The 17,137-nt window shown below is 43.3% G+C and overlaps 1 pseudogene; it reads right to left on the bottom strand.

The window, feature by feature from the left end:
* The window catches only part of LOC118363991 (low-density lipoprotein receptor-related protein 1B-like), a 178,882-nt pseudogene that overhangs the window by 37,303 nt on the left and 124,442 nt on the right, over positions 1-17,137 (bottom strand).

The raw sequence follows: 17,137 nt of genomic DNA, 5'->3' as shown, positions 1-17,137 counted from the left end.
ATTCACTGAGGAACGTTACAGATGATTGTATGTGTGGGGTGCAGAGATGAGGTAGTTATTCAAAAGTCACGTTAAACACTATTACTGCACAAAGAGTGAGTCCATGCAATTTGTGACATGTTAAGCAAATCTTTACTCCTGAACTTATTTTAGGTTTGCCATGACAAAGAGGTTAAATACATAATGACTCAAGCTCTTCATTTAAAAAATAATAATTTGTAAACATAAAAAAAAATGTGGGTGGGGGGGCAAGAGGTGTGTGCATACTTTCTGAAGGTACAATAGCATAGAACAGTAGAACTCACCGCAGTCGGCCTCGTCCGATCCATCGGCACAGTCCGGGTCCTCGTCACACACCCACAGGGCCGAGATACAGTGCAGGGAGGTCTTACATTGGAACTGGCTGGCAGAACAGGTGCTCTCAGCTGGGGGTGGAGACCGATGGCACAGGAGATAAACAGGGCGGACAAAGGTGAGAAGAGACGCCATCACGAGCGTTACAATAACGGACAGTTCTAAAATTGCAAAACTTGTCGGCAACTGAAGGTACCAAGATGATAAAGACAATAAAAACAATAGCAATACACATGTATTGTAGGTACATCAAATCCATACAAATAGTTTTATATGTGGCATACAACACCTAGGGCGTGCAGCAATAGAGAAAGTCAAATTAATTTTTCCTCTGCACCCCTCCTTATGCCACAGTGCCTTGACACCCAGAGCACAGCTTCCTCTTTCCCAGCAGGAGGGGGATGGAGGTGGTTAGAGCTCCAGCTGCATCTCTAAACCCTCAGCCCTCCCAGCATGATTAGCCCTGGTTAAACCTCCCTCTGTCTCAGAAAGGCATCCCCCTCAGACGCAGGCTAAACCAACCTTCTGTCTGCCCTAATCTGCACCCTGGGTGAGACTCAGCTCCTGGAATACCCTCTCTCTGTCTCCCTGCCGCTCACACGCACGCACGCAAACACACACGGTGCTCTATTTTCGGTTGGCGGTAAGGAGGCGCAAGTGTCAAAAGCACATTCGTCATGTAAAAACTGGCGCACTGGCATTTTCCTGCCCTGACGCCAGGTTTGTCCGTTTACCTGTCTAATGTCAGCTGGTTTGCGCTGAGGTGGGAGGGGTGGAAATATTTGAGGTGTGTCCTTAAGAACTTACGCCGGGTTCGGAATTCTAATGCCAATCATTGCAGAATCCTATTTTTGCAGATAGAACTTTATAATCCCAAGCTCTTGACAACTTGAAGCAACCACATATTTAGCCATGGAGCATGTTCTGATTGGCCAGTGAGAGGTCAAAGCTCGATACACCGTCAACCTGTTTATTAATCAAAACCCAGCCCTTCCGCGCTACCGCCAGCAACTGCGCCCATAAATCTGGTTGTGAAAATAGCAACAAATATTTCTGACACACCCCCCAACCTACAGCTCTACCGCCAGCGCTTAGATTTACACTTGTGCTAGGTTTGTTCAAACAGAGCCTACAGAGACACACTTTACCTGGTGCTGTACATTCCTCCAGCCTCCCTATACCTCCCTCCCTCTCTCCCTCCAGCCTGGCTCAACCCCCTGCTGGTGCAATTACCAGTGTCTTCCTCTCTGTTCCCACTCTGTTCCCAGTGGCCTCAGGGCAACACAGCTCAACCACTGAGCCCGGCTAGGGCTGGATGTGAGCCAGAGACAGGGGCTCAGGGGGTGCAGGGAGGGAGATTAGACTGCTTCTAGGGACTGGAGCTGTGAGATGAGTCGTTAGCCCATCACTGGGATCTAATAAGGTGTTCATGGATGGTGTGTGTGTGTCTTGAGACCTTGCTCCAGTGTATCTTAGAGCTGTCACTTTGATTCGTGATGACAACCAGACAGGTGTGATTCCAGGTACTTATTAAGACCCTTCTTTCTGTCTCTCTCACACACGAGGAGTTGTCTCAACCTTTACCTGGTACTGTACATTTCAGACAAGCGAAAGAAGCATCCAGAAGTTCGGAACTTGAAAATGTCAAGCTGGAGGGATAACAAGCATGGGATGAAACTCCAATCAAACTCCACAGCGAAGTCAAACTAGGTCAACTGAAAAGAAATGCGCATCCTTTTCGTGTTATAACAAGGACATGTGGCTTTTATTAATAATGGACCTTCCTTGTGTCTTTGAGCAGAATTAACCAGGTATGGCAGTATGAACATAGAAGTCTGGGGGCTTTTTGTAATCCAAAGATAATTGTTAACAGGGTGAATCATTGACCGAGACTTAAAAATCAGAGGGGAAGTCACAGATTCTGCCCGTTCAGGGTCTGAGTTTCTCTCTACTGTTCCTTTCTTGTCTTTTGTCATTCACCAAAAGGGTTGTCTCTCCCGCTAAAGAAATGACCAGAGGGCTAACAACAAAAGCCTTTTCAATACTTCATTATCTATGTCTTGCGCGGCCTCATTTTTCATGGCCAAGTGAAATTGAAATCTCCCGATAAAACGTACAGAGCCGGCAAACTTTCATCATGTAGTCAGCCTGTTCTTTAAGACCGTATCTATAGAGATCCATCTACGGATCATTTGATTCTTACGGCAGTCCGTCTCGTCCTCGCCGTCTCCACAGTCGTCCTGACCGTTACAGCGCAGGTTCAGTGGGATGCACTTCTGTCGCTTCCTGCATTTGAACTGTCCAGATAGACAGATGTAGGATTCTGTAGATAGTATGAACAAAGGTGTTAGCCTTAGCCAAGGTAGTCTACAATGTAGTATTTGTTAGTTGTGGGAAACGTTTGGGGTGGATTCAGAATAGGATGGAGAGTGTCATTTATTTCCTTTATTTAACCAGGTAAGTAATGAGTATGCATTGTCTTTTACAATAACGACCAGACATGTGAAGAAATGTGTATAATATGATAAAAGGTCCTCACCACAGTTGGCTTCATCAGAATTGTCTCCACAGTCGTTCTCCCCATCACAGATAAACGGAGGCAGAGCACAGAGACCAGTCCCACACTGGAACCTCCCTGGCTGGCATTTAAACTCAGCTGTAAGGAAAGAACAGACACACACACACACACACACACACACACACACACACACACAGCTAGTAAACAAGACCAGGAAAAAGGGTTGTAACATTTTCTTAATTTTTAAATATATATATTTTTTAATCATTTTTTTCCAATTTATTTTTAATTTTTATTATGAACACAACAAATAATAAAAAGACAGAAATACACAAACAAGAGTACATAATTACATATCAAGATGAATTTTCAATTTGTTTTTTTGTTTTTACATTTACTGATCATTTCAAAATAATATTTGAATTCTATCTTAAATCATGTGAAAAGGGGTTTGTTCTCTACCCACTTCCTTTTATGGATAAAGAATCGTTGTAACATTTTCAGTACTGTACTGTGCAGTTAGTGTCCTGCTCCACCAGGGGGCTGTGAATTGATTGAGTAATTGTGAATTGGTGTGTACAGAAAATGTACAAGCCCTAATGGGACCTTGTCAAGTGTATGTGTGTGTGTGTTGATGGTGACTCACGGCAGTCTGGAGGCTCGTCCGACCCGTCCCCACAGTCATCCACCGTGTCACACCTCCACCAGAAGGGAATGCACTCATCTGTCCCACAGCGGAACTATAGGACACAACAACAGCAGAAAGCTTCAGATATCATCACCATCATCTTCATCATCGTCATCATTGTCATCATCATCATCACCATCATCATTCAGGAAGATTGTGGGAAAACTAAAGTACTTTACTTGAAACTACACATACTAATGTCAGAGCCCCTGCTGGTCCCTGCCCATCTTCCCCCAACAAGGTGAACAATCGCTGTGCCCTTAACCCAATTGATCCAGGGGTGGTGGATAATGGTGACCCCACTCCCTATGGGTGTCTCAGGGGGAGTTGGGATAAGCAAGTGTGTTTCAGGTCAAATATAAGCACTAAGCACTCCTCCAATTATTACTAAGGAAACATTTACTTACTATGAATGTGAAATGTAGTTGTCCCACCTAGCTACCTTAAGATTAATTCACTAACTGTAAGTCACTCTGGATAACAGCGTCTGCTAAATGACTATGTCAAATATTTTTGTAAGCAGTAGGAGAAAAGTGCCACTGACCTGGCTGGCTGTGCAGTTGGACAGGCAGGTCTTGTTGTCTGCAGCCAGGTAGAAGTGGGTGGGGCAGGCACACCTGTAACTTCCCCCGGGGGAGAGCAGACACAGGTGGCTGCAGCCTCCGTTGGTCACCTGACACTGGTGTTTGGGCACTGCGGCGAAGAGAGGGAGGCTAAAACCAACATCCACAGCTAGAGCCCTTTCCCCTCCACTCTGCTGTCAGCATCATTAGTCTGAGGGCACATTTCCTCATTACAATTAAAAAGAAACCACACACACTCACACACTCACACACTCACACACTCACACACAGATGATTACCGTCGGGCTGGCGGAGAGGGTGGTACACCTTGATGTTGTGGATGGCTCTCCAGTATCTGAGCAGCTCTGTTCCCTGAGCCCCGGAGGTCTTGTGGGCCCGGTTCAGTGACTTGGACTTCTCATCCGTCCAATAGATGACATCCTCAAACAGAGTCAGCCCTGTCACCTCCCGGATGTCTTGACTAGGCACTGGAATGGAATACACACTGATTAATCAGAGTCTGGAACACAGCCAGATCTCACACACATGCACGCGTGAACGCACACACACATTCAGGCGCACACACAGCTCGCCCTGAGTAATTGCTGTGACAAGCTGCCAGGCTCTGGGGTGTTTTATTGCAGGTAAATGGGAGTAAAGACGTGACTAAATGGACTGTCTGTCTGCCAGCATGGCTTAGTAGAGAAAGGAGTATACTATAATAAGTGTTACAGCTAATCACAAACTGGCTGTTGAAGATGAAAAACTGAAATTAAATTAACAATAAAAATAGGTTGAGAATGTCATGACTTCACTTCAAGCCTCGTTTAATAACATAATGTTTTGTCTGTGAATCAAATAGTACTTGGGGGGGAAATTGCGTTAGACCAAGTGAATAAAAAAAGTGAGAAAAACATTTCTCTCATGTCTCACAGGTTGAATGCCAGAGATGGACAGAGACGCATTTCAATTAACTCCTTGTTTTGAAGTGTATGGAACAGGCATAATAATGACTTGGCTCACACTCAGCTTCTATGGAGTTGAATCAATCACGAACAAACCTTTTCACAGTAAAGTCACGGCTTTTATCTAAAGTCTGAAAAAGTACAATCAATGACAAACGGACCTTAAATCTGCACAAAACATTATTTACAAAGCCAATTGAGCCATCACATTTTGAGAGTTGACAGAGAGAGATAGATACAATGTAAAATGGTATAGAATCAGCTTGGATCTTCTTTTTTTTATATTTTCAGTGGTATTATTAACAAACACACCCCCATAAATACAATTAGAATTACAATCAAGTTCAGCCCCTGGTTCGACTGTGGTCTCACCTCAAGAACTGCATTTGGCTCGGCACACGCATACTCAGGCTGACTGGCTCTCGTTTGGGCAAATGAGAAATAAGTGCACTCAGACTATCCGGAAGGCCAAAGTTAGTTACTTTAAGGAGCAGTTCTCTCTCTGTGGGTCTAACCCCAAGAAATTCTGGAAAATGTCCCTTAAAGTTGATGATGTGGTTGTTACTGACAAGACGCACATGACTGAGCTCTTTACTCACCACTTTCATTAAGTCAGGATTCTTATTTGACTCAGCCATGCTTCCTTGCTCGTCCAACATTTCCTCATCTCCCACCCCTTCTAATGCGACTAAACAATGCTTCTCCCTCTTTTTCCCCTGCCCCGCAACAAATCTTCTTTAAGATTGCTGCCCATTTCATCCTTTCTGGGGAGGTTCCCATTGCTTAGAAGGCAGCCACGGTTCATCCTTTATTTAAATGGGGAGATCAAGCTGATCCTAACTGTTACAGGCCTATTTCTATTTTGCCCTGTTTATCAAAAGTGTTGGAAAAACTTGTCAATAATCAACTCACTGGCTTTCTTGATGCCTATAGTGTTCTCTCTGGTGTGCAATCTGGTTTTCCGCTCAGGTTATGGATGTGTCACTGCAACCTTAAAGGTCCTCAATGAAGTCACCATTGCCCTTGATTCTAAGCAATGTTGTGCTGCTATTAATTTAATTTTCCCATTTTTTATTTAACCAGGTAGGCTGGTTGAGAACAAGTTCTCATTTACAACTGCGACCTGGCCAAGATTAAGCAAAGCAGTGCGACACAAACAACACAGACATGGAATAAACAAACCATACAGTCAATAACACAATAGAAAAAAGTTGATATAAAGTGTGTGCAAATGAGGTAAGATAAGGGAGGTAAGGCAATAAATAGGCCATAGTGGTGAAATAATTACAATTTAGCAATTAAACACTGGTGTGATAGATGTGCAGAAGATGAATGTGCAAGTAGAGATACTGGGGTGTAAAGGAGCAAAAATAAAATAAATAACAGTATGGGGATGAGGTAGTTGGATGGGCTATTGTACAGATGGGCTATGTACAGGTGCAGTGATCTGTGAGCTGCTCTGACATATGGTGCTTAAAGTTAGTGAGGGAGATATGAGTCTCCAGCTTCAGTGATTTTTGCAATCCATTCTAGTCATTGGCAGCAGAGAACTGGAAGGCGGCCAGAGGAGGAATTGGCTTTGGGGGTGACCAGTGAAATATACCTGCTGGAGCGCGTGCTACGGGTGGGTGCTGCTATGGTGAACTGTGAGCTGAGATAAGGTGGGGTTTTACCTTGCAAAGACTTGTAGATGACCTGGTGCCAGTGGGTTTGGCGGCCAACGCAAAATGATATGGGGCTTTGGTGACAAAATGGATGGCCGACTGCATCAATTTGCTGAGTAGAGTGTTGGAGGCTCTTTTGTAAATTACATCGCCAAAGCATACAGGTTGCATGCTTTGTGGTGGGATTTAGATTGGAGATGCTTAATGGGGCTAGGTATTTTGGTGACAAAATGGATGGCACTGTGATTTAGACTGCATCAATTTGCTGAGTAGAGTGTTGTCCAAAGAAGGGGCTCTTTTGTAAATTACATCAGAAAAAGAGCCAAAGTCAGGTTAGGATCTGATTTGACACACTGAACTCTATCAGGAATAGTCAGTAATTTTTACTGATAAGAATGTGGTGAGACAGGTATTGTTTAGGACCTTGAGCATGGCTGAGGTGCACCCATGACCATCTCTGAAACCAGACTGCATAGCGGAGAAGGTACGGTGGGATTCGAACTGGTCGGTGATCTGTTTGTTAACTTCTCTAGGGTAGGGGGCAGCATTTGGAATTTTGGATGAAAAGTGTGCCCAAATTAAACTGCCTTCAACTCAGTCCTAGAAGATATGATATGCATATATTGGTATATTTGGATAGAAAACAATCTAAAGTTTCCAAAACTGTTAACATAGTGTCTGTGAGAATAACAGAACTGATTTGGCAGGTGAAAACCTGAGAAGAAATCCATTCAGGAAGTAGGATTTTTTGTTGTTGTTGTAGTTTTCTATTCAATGCCATTACCGTATCCATTGACTTAGGACTCAAATTGCAGTTCCTATGCCTTCTACTAGATGTCAACGGTCTTGAGAAATTGTTTCAGGCTTGTATACTGAAAAATGAGGGAGTAAGAGCAGTCTGAATGAGTGGACCCTGTGTCACAGAGCTTTTTCATGCGTACGACCGAGAGAGTGTCTTTCTTGGTTACCTTTTATATTGACGACGTTATTGTCAGGTTGAAATATGATCAATTATTTAGGCTAAAAACAACCTGAGGATTGAATATAAACATTGTTTGACATGTTTCTATGAACTTTACGGATACAATTAGAATTTGTTTGTCTGCCTGTTGTGACTACGTTTGAGCCTGTGGATTACTCAAGAAAACGCGAACACAACGGAGGTTTTCGGATATAAAGAGAGACTTTATTGAACAAAAGGAAAATGTATTGAATAAATTAATGTCTTCTGAGTGCAACCATATGAAGATCATCAAAGGTAAGTGATTCATTTTATCTCTATTTCTGACTTGTGTAACTCTTCTACTTGGTTGGTTACTGTTTGTAATGATTTGTCTGCTGGGCTATGTTCTCAAATAATTGTAAGGTATGCTTTCAATGTAAAGCATTTTTTAAATCTGACACCATGGTTGGATTCACAAGAAGTTAATCTTTAAACCTATGTGAAATAGTTATATCTTTTCAGAATTTTTTAAATGAGTATTTCTGTATTTTAATTTGGCGCTCTGCAATCTCACTGGATGTTGGCTAGGTGGGACGCTAGCGTCCCACATACCCTAGAGAGGTTAACTTGGCCTTCGAAGACTTTAGAAAGACAGTGTAGGATAGATATAGGTCTGTAGCAGCTTGGGTCTAGAGTGTCTCCCCCTTCAAAGAGGGGGATGACCGTGGCAGCTTTCCAATCTTTGGGGATCTCAGATGATACGAAAGAGAGTTTGAACAGGCTAGTAATAGAGGTTGCAACAATGTCGGCTGATACATTTAGAAAGAGAGGGTCCAGATTGTCTAGTCCTGCTGATTTGTAGGGGTCCAGATTTTGCAGGTCTTTCAGAACATCAGCTATCTGGATTTGGGTGAAGGAGAAATGGGGAGGCTTGGGCAAGTTGCTATGGGGGGTGCAGGGCTGTTGACCAGTGTAGGGGTGGCCAGGTGGAAGCATGACCAGAAATGGAAAAATGCTTATTGAAATTCTCAATTATCGTGGATTTATCTGTGGTGATAGTGTTTCCTAGCCTCAGTGCAGTGGGCAGCTGGGAGGAGGTGCTCTTATTCTCCATGGACTTTACAATGTCCTGAACCTTTTGGAGTTTGTGCTGCCGGATGCAAATGTCTGTTTGAAAAAGCTAGCCTTTGCTTTCCTAACTGCCTGTCTTTATTGGTTCCTAACTTCCCTGAAAAGTTGCATATCGCGGGGTATATTCGATTCTAATGCAGTACGCCATAGGATGTTTTTGTGCTGGTCAAGGGCAGTCAGGTCTGGAGTGAACCATGGGCTATATCTGTTCCTGGTTCTACATTTTTTAAACGGGGCATGCTTATTTAAGATTGTGAGGAAAGCACTTTTAAAGAATAACCAGGCCCCCCTTTTCTGACGGAATGAGGTCAATATTCTTCCAGGATACCCGGGCCAAGTCGATTAGAAAGGCCTGCTCGCAGAAGTGTTTTAGGGAGCGTTTGACAGTGATGAGGGGTGGACGTTTGACCGCAGACCCATTACGGATGCAAGTAATAAGGCAGTGATTGCTGAGATCCTGGTTGAAGACAGCAGAGGTGTATTTTTGGAGGGCAGGTTGGTTAGGATGCTATCCATGAGAGTGCCTGTGTTTACGGATTTGGGGTTGTACCTGGTATGTTCATTGATCATTTGTGTAAGATTGAGGGCATCAAGCTTAGATTGTAGGATGGCCTGGGTGTTAAACATGTCCCAGTTTAGGTCACCTAACAGCACGAGCTCTGAAGATAGATGGGAGGCAATCAATTCACATATGGTGTCCAGAGCACAGCTGGGGGCAGAAGGTGGTCTATATCAAGCTGCAATGGTGAGAGACTTGGTTCTGGAAAGGTGGATTTTAAAAGTGGAAGCTCAAATTGTTTGGGAACAGACCTGGATATTACAGTTTTTCTCAGTCGCTTTGGTGCATTTCTTAGATCAAAAGTGCAATTCTTGATACTACTTGTACAAATTCCAAATCATCTAGTCACTTGTGCACATCATTAAAGCAATTTCTTATTCCTTTGAACAAATTGCAATTGATAATGTACAAGTGTCAGCTTTTTTCTACATTATCAATTGTTCATGTCATGTTGATCAAAATATAGTAGATGGTTCTCTGTTGAATAGTCTTACCCCTCAAAACATCTAGGCATTAGTTCCTTGCATAAGCCATTACATGCAAAATTGTTGAACTATTTGTCATAAACTGTCAAACATAGTTTGACACATTTCTATTAGACCTTTTGTACAAAAACATGAATTGATGAATCGTGCAGGTGAAATTGACCCTCACTCATGAAGGAATGTAAAGTATTAGTTCAACCAACAATCAACCAGTTGTCTAAATTGCTCAAAGGTGCATCTCACGAATAATCAATTGGCAAGCATATATAGACAGACCACAACACAGAATTGCAATTTTCCAAAAATGGCTGGACCAGGAAATGAACAGGGTCAACAGCCAAGAGGAGGAAGAAGAGGCGCAAGGATGCGTGGAAGGCAAAACACAGAAAGAGGTTGACGGGGACATAGGCGCATATCTGATGACATAAGGGCCACTATTGTAGACCATGTTGTCAATCATGGCCTTACAATGGCTGAGGCGGGTCGAAGGGTGCAGTCGAATATTGGGAGATCAACCGTGTCCTCAGTAGTTCAAACGTTTCGAAGAGAGAACAGGTATGTCCACCAATGTACAGTGCACTGTTACTGTATATAAGCAGTATACTGTATACTTCCTACAATGCTTCATATTACAGTAGTCCACTTGTATTTCACAGCATACAGAAATATACTCTATACAGATACATACTGCACCTTACATGCACCCACCTGTATGTTTCACAGTAAAATGTGTGTTCGCATAGTTTTTGTCTGTGAAAGTGTGCGATGCATCACTGCATTTTCCCCCAAATAGGACTGCAAGATTACCTCAAACCGGTGGCAGAGGACGCCTTTTCACACCTCAACAGGAGGAGGCTATTTGCACCATGGTCCTAGCAAACAATGCCATGAGAATAAGGGAAATACAAAGGACCATTATAGAAGACAACGATGTCTTTGAAAACATCCATACAGTTTGCAGCATCCTGTTGATGGTTGAGATGCTTAGAAACCAGATGAGTATGAAACAGCTGTACCATGTACCATTCCAAAGGAATGAGGACAGAGTTAAGGAGCTACGGTACCAGAATGTACAGGTAAAACATATATCTATGTAACTACCTTAGAGCAACATTTTATAGTGATACATAGTACAGTAAGCATAAAATGCACACATTTCCATTGCTGTGGAAGGACCATGCAATATATGTATATTTTATGTCGCTCTTCCTTTCCAAAACAAATTCAACTGTGTGTTCTGGGATATAGTGTATAATGGAGTTGGAATCAAGTGAACCCTCTCACAACTTTGTATACGTGGATGAGGCTGGCTTCAACCTGACCAAATGCAGAGGGGGATCGGAATATCATCGGTCACAAAGCTACTGTGTATTTGCCAGGCCAACGGGGAGGAAATATCACCATGTGTGCTGCTATTTGGGTGCATGGTGTCCTAACCCATATCCCCCTTATAGGGCCATACAACACCCAGCATCTACTCAACTTTTTAGAGACTCTGTACAGGGCTCTCATCCCTGATGAAAGGGGTCTGTTTAGAGAGGATTTGCCAAATTATGTGGTCATTTGTGATAATGTGAGTTTCCATCGATCAAACATCATAAGGCAATGGTTTGTGACCCACCCGAGGATGCTCATAGAATTCCTCCCACCTTATTCACCATTCCTTAACCCAATTGAGGAGTTATTTTCAGCATGGACGTGGAAGGTGTACGATCGTCAGCCACACACACAGATGACCCTGCTGGCTGCAATGGATGCATCATGTGAGGACATCACAGTAGATGTCTGCAGAGGATGGATAAGGCATTCCAAAAGATTCTTTCCACGTTGCATTGGAAGGGAAAATATCCGGTGTGATGTGGATGAGAATATGTGGGCCGACAGACAGGAACGTCTGGATGTGTAGAGACAGCACAACAGTGCTGCGGGCAAAGTTGTGCCTTAGGGGTGGTTTCCTGTGTTTCTTTCTAATTTAGTTTTTTTTCCCTTTATGCCCCTTGGGTTGTCCAGTCTCTTTCAATCAATAACCCACATACAGTAATATGTAAATAGCACTGTTGAAATTGATATATGCCATAGAAGTGCAGCCTTGTGCATTTTCAATACAGTAACTCTCATCCAAACTGTAGCCTAAGTTTACATCAGGTAATACTGTCAAAGTACACAGTTACATTGACAACATGACTAAACATTTTGACAACCTTGTTCGTGAACAATGACTCAGTGACTTATCATTCTGATGACACTGACATGATCATTGGCATGAATATTTACTTTTGAGAGCTGTACTAAGGATTTTTAGTGACTGACTAGCTTTAGAAACATATCTATTGTATATTGCAGTTTGTAAAAATTGCTCTGAGAAATGCACTTATTATTTTGCACATGTTAGGGATGATGTGAAAAATGCACCAAAGTGACTGAGAAAAACTGTAAGACAGAACTCTGCAGTAGATTGCAACTACGCCCCTTTTTGGCAGTTCTATCTTGTCGGAAAATGTTATGGTTAGGGATGTAAGTTTAAGGGTTTTTGGTGGCCTTCCTAATCCAGGATTCAGACACGACTAGGACATCCGGGTTGGCAGAGTGTGCTAAAGCAGTGAATAAAACAAACTTAGGGAGGAGGCTTCTAATGTTAACATGCATGAAACCAAGGCTTTTACGGTTACAGAAGTCAACAAATGAGAGCGCCTTGGGAATGGAGGTAGAGCTAGGCACTGCAGGGCCTGGATTCACCTCTACATCACCAGAGGAGCAGAGGAGGAATAGGATAAGGGTACGGCTAAAGGCAATAAAGACTGGTCGTCTAGTGCGTTTGGAACAAGACTAAAAGGAGCAGGTTTCTGGGCTCTGTAGAATAGATTCAATGCATAATGTACAGACAAAGGTATGGTAGGATGTGAGTACAGTTACAGTAGAGGTAAACCTAGGCATCGAGTGACGATGAGACAGGTATTGTCTCTAGAGACATCAATTAAACCAGGTGAGGTCACCGCATGTGTGGGAGGTGGGACAAGAGGGTTAGCTGAGGCATATTGAGCATGGCTGGAGGCTATACAATGAAATAAGACAATAATCACTAACCAAAACAGCAATGGACAAGACATATTGACATTAGGGAGAGGCATGCGTAGCCGAGCAGATACGGTAGACCATTCCATTCTTGTGGGCTGGCTATGGAGTATTGGTGTCTCTGAGGGGTCTTTGGCCTGGTTTGCTAACTACCTCTCTCAAAGAGTGCAGTTTATAAAGTCAGAAAATATATTGTCTCAGCCACTGCCTGTCACCAAGGCTCAATCCTAAGCCCCACGCTCTTCTCAATTTGCGTCAACAACATAGCTCAGGCAGTAGGAAGCTCTCTCATCCATTTATACGCAGATGATACAGTCTTATAGCCCATCCCCAGATTCTGTTTTAAATGCTCGACAACAAAGCTTTCTTAGTGCCCAACAAGCTTTCTCTACGCTTAACCCTGTTCTGAACACCTCCAAAACAAAGGCCTCTCCCCACAGGTGTGATTACTACCTCTGAGGATTTAGAGCTTGATGTAGTCACTTCATACATGTACTTGGGAGTATGTCTAGATGGTACACTGTCCTTCTCTCAGCACATATCAAAGCTGCAGGCTAAAGTTAAATCTATTCTTGGTTTCCTCTATCGTAATCGCTCCTCTTCCACCCCAGCTGCCAAACTAACCCGATTCAGATGATCCTTCCCATGCTAGATTACGGAGACATCGTTTATAGATCGGCAGGTAAGGGTGCTCTCAGGTGGCTAGATGTTCTTTACCATTCGGCCATCAGATTTGCCACCAATGCTCCTTATAGGACACATCACTGCACTCTATGCTCCTCTGTAAACTGGTCATCTCTGTATACCTGTCGCAAGACCCACTGGTTGATGCTAATTTGTAAAACCCTCTTAGGCCTCACTCCCCCCCCTATATGAGATATCTACTGCAGCCCTCATCCTCCACATTCAACACCTGTTCTGCCAGTCACATTCTGTTAAAGGCCCTAAAAGCACACACATCCCAGGGTCGCTCGTCTTTTCAGTTTACCGCACCTAGCGACTGGAACGAGCTGCAACAAACACTCAAACTGGACAGTTTTATCTCAATCTCTTAATTTAAAGACTCAATCAACACTCTTACTGACAGTTGTGGCTGCTTTGTGTGATGTATTGTTGTCTCTACCTTCTTGCCCTTTGTGCTGTCTGTGCCCAATAATGCTTGTACCATGTTTTGTGCTGCTACCATGTTGTGTTGCTACCATTTGTTGTCATGTTTTGTTGGTACCATTATGTGTTGTCATGTGTTGCTGCATTGCTATGTTGTTGTCTTAGGTCTCTCTTTATGTAGTGTTGTGTTGTCTCTCTTGTCATGATGTGTGTTTGTCCTATATTTATATTTTGTTTTTTTATTTTTAATCCCAGCACCCGTCCCCGCAGGAGGCCTTTTGCATTTTGGTAGGCCGTCATTGTAAATAAGAATTTGTTCTTAACTGACTTGTCTAGTTAAATTAAGGTTAAATAAATAAAATCAGACAGACAGACAGACAGACAGACAGACAGACAGACAGACAGACAGACAGACAGACAGACAGACAGACAGACAGACAGACAGACAGACAGACAGACAGACAGACAGACAGACAGACAGACAGACAGACAGACAGACAGACAGACAGACAGACAGACAGACAGACAGACAGACAGACAGACAGACAGACAGACAGACAGACAGACAGACAGACAGACAGACAGAGGGCCATCCTCAATTCACTGTCACTTACCTTTGCGTCTTTCTGAACCGTCCATGTTTGAGAAGAGAATATGATGTGAGTCAGCCCAGTAAAGTCTTTTTGCTGTGTAGTCGATGGTGAGAGCTGCAGGGCTGAATATGTCTGAATCGCTGATCACCGTCCGGCTGCTGCCGTCCAAACCTATCCTCCCAATATGGGGATACTCTCCACTGTCGATCCAGAACACATAACTACAGAGGAATGACACAGTTTTCAGCTAGATACCTTAAGCTACACTTCTCCACTCCCTTGGTCAAATGGGCTTATGTGAACTGTGAATTGTGGTTGTCTCACTTTGCTATCTTAAGGTTAATGCACTAACTGTAAGTCGCTCTGGATAAGAGTGTCTCCTAAATGACAAAAAATCATGTAAATGTAACTGTGTTTACTTTCCATTATGGAGTAGCTTATGTGAGATATCAAATTCAACATCAAAATGAGTACTAGACTTCAAAGCCTGAGCAGAAAGGTGGCTGCCTCAGAAACAAAATAGCATAGTTACACTTACACAGTAACATACTGATTAGCCGGTATTTATTTTGAGAGTCTGTGGTACTGTCATGGCGCTTGTAACGCCAGGGTAGTGGGTTCGATTCCCGGGACCACCCATACGTAGAATGTATGCACACATGACTGTAAGTCGCTTTGGATAAAAGCGTCTGCTAAATGGCATATATTATATTATTATTATTACATAGCTAAATCCCGTTCTGGATGAATCCTCTCCAGATTATACTGTGACAGATATAGAGTCTAGCATGATGTAGAGACAGACAGAGAATATGGAGTGTTGTACATACCCGGTGTCAGCATCCAAAGCCAGGTCAGTAGGGTTGTCCAGACCAGTGCTGACCAATACCACAGGATAGAGGCCGTTAGCCTTGGACACCTCCAGACTCTTCTTCACTATGTCACACCAGTATAGGTTCTTTCCTATCCAGTCCACGGCTAGAGCACTGGGGGCAGACATCCTGTGTATGACCTGTGGGTCAGAGGAGAGGAAACAGGTAGGGGCATTTTTATCTCAATGTCAAATCATTTCCCGGGTAACAATTATGTACCCTACTGTGATTGTTTTCAATTAAATTTGGCAAAAATGAAAACTTAGCAAAGAGCGATTTCTCAAGCAAGAATTTTGCCAGGACTGTCTGGGAGCTGTTCGAAGTGGTGGAGGGGAAAACTGAGCTGTTATTGCCAGAACCTTAGGAAATATATTCATTGGTCTATTAACCAATTTACTGCGTGGTGAAGTCACCGGGCAGGCCAAATCTTCCTCCCACCAAAACTGGCTGAAATGTCTGGCAGTCTTTTTAAACAGCTCTTACACTAAAAGGACATCATCAAATCAAATGTATTTATATAGCCCTTCGTACATCAGCTGATATCTCAAAGTGCTGTACAGAAACCCAGCCTAAAACCCCAAACAGCAAGCAATGCAGGTGTAGAAGCACCATCATTTTCACAATTTCACAGTGCGGATGTATATATACAAATCAAATCAAACTTTGTCACATGCGCCGAATACAACATGTGTAGACCTTGTCGTGAAATGATTACTTTTACAAGCCCTTAACAAAAAGTGCAGTTCAAGAAAATATTTACCAAATAAACTAAAGTAAAAAATGATGAAAAGTAACAATAAAATAACAATAACGAGGCTATATACAGGGGGTACCGGTACAGAGTCAATGTGCGGGGGTACAGGTTAGTTGAGGTAATTTGTACATGTAGGTAGGGGGAAGTGACTACGCATAGATGATGAACAGAGAGTAGCAGCAGTGTACAAAACAAAATGGAGGAGGGGGACGGGTGTCAATGTAAATAATCCGATGGCCATTTGATTAATTGTTCAGCAGTATTATGGCTTGGGGGTAGAAGCTGTTAAGGAGCCTTTTGGTCCTAGACGTGGCGCTCCGGTACTGCTTGCTGTGCGGTAGCAGAGTAAACAGTCTATAACTTGGGTTTACTGGAGTCTTTGACAATTTTTGGGCTATCCTCTGACACTGCCTAGTATATAGATACTGGATAGCAGTCAGCTTGGCCCCAGTGATGTACTGGGCCGTACGCACTACCCTCTGTAGAGCCTTACAGTCAGATGCCGAGCAGTTACCCTACCAGGCAGTGATGCAACCGGTCAGGATGCTCTTGTTGGTGCAGCTGTATAACTTTTTGAGGATCTGGGTACCCATACCAAGTCTCCTCAGTCTCTTCACAACTGTCATGGTGCATTTGGACTATTATAGTTCGTTGGTGATGTGGACACCAAGGAACTTTAAACTCTTGACCCGCTCCACTACAGCCCCGTCGATGTTAATGGGGGCCTGTTCGGCCCGCCTTTTCCTGAAATCCACGGTCAGCTCCTTTGTCTTGCTTACATTGAGGGAGAGTTTGTTGTCTCTGACCTCCTCCCTATAGGCTGTCTCATCGTTGTCGGTGATCAAGCCTACTACTGTTGTGTTGTCAGC

This window comes from Oncorhynchus keta, chromosome 30, assembly GCF_023373465.1.
Source record: "Oncorhynchus keta strain PuntledgeMale-10-30-2019 chromosome 30, Oket_V2, whole genome shotgun sequence".
NCBI lineage: Eukaryota > Metazoa > Chordata > Actinopteri > Salmoniformes > Salmonidae > Oncorhynchus > Oncorhynchus keta.
The sequence above is the reverse complement of the archived record's forward strand: the minus strand, read 5'-3'. Positions and strand labels throughout refer to the sequence as shown.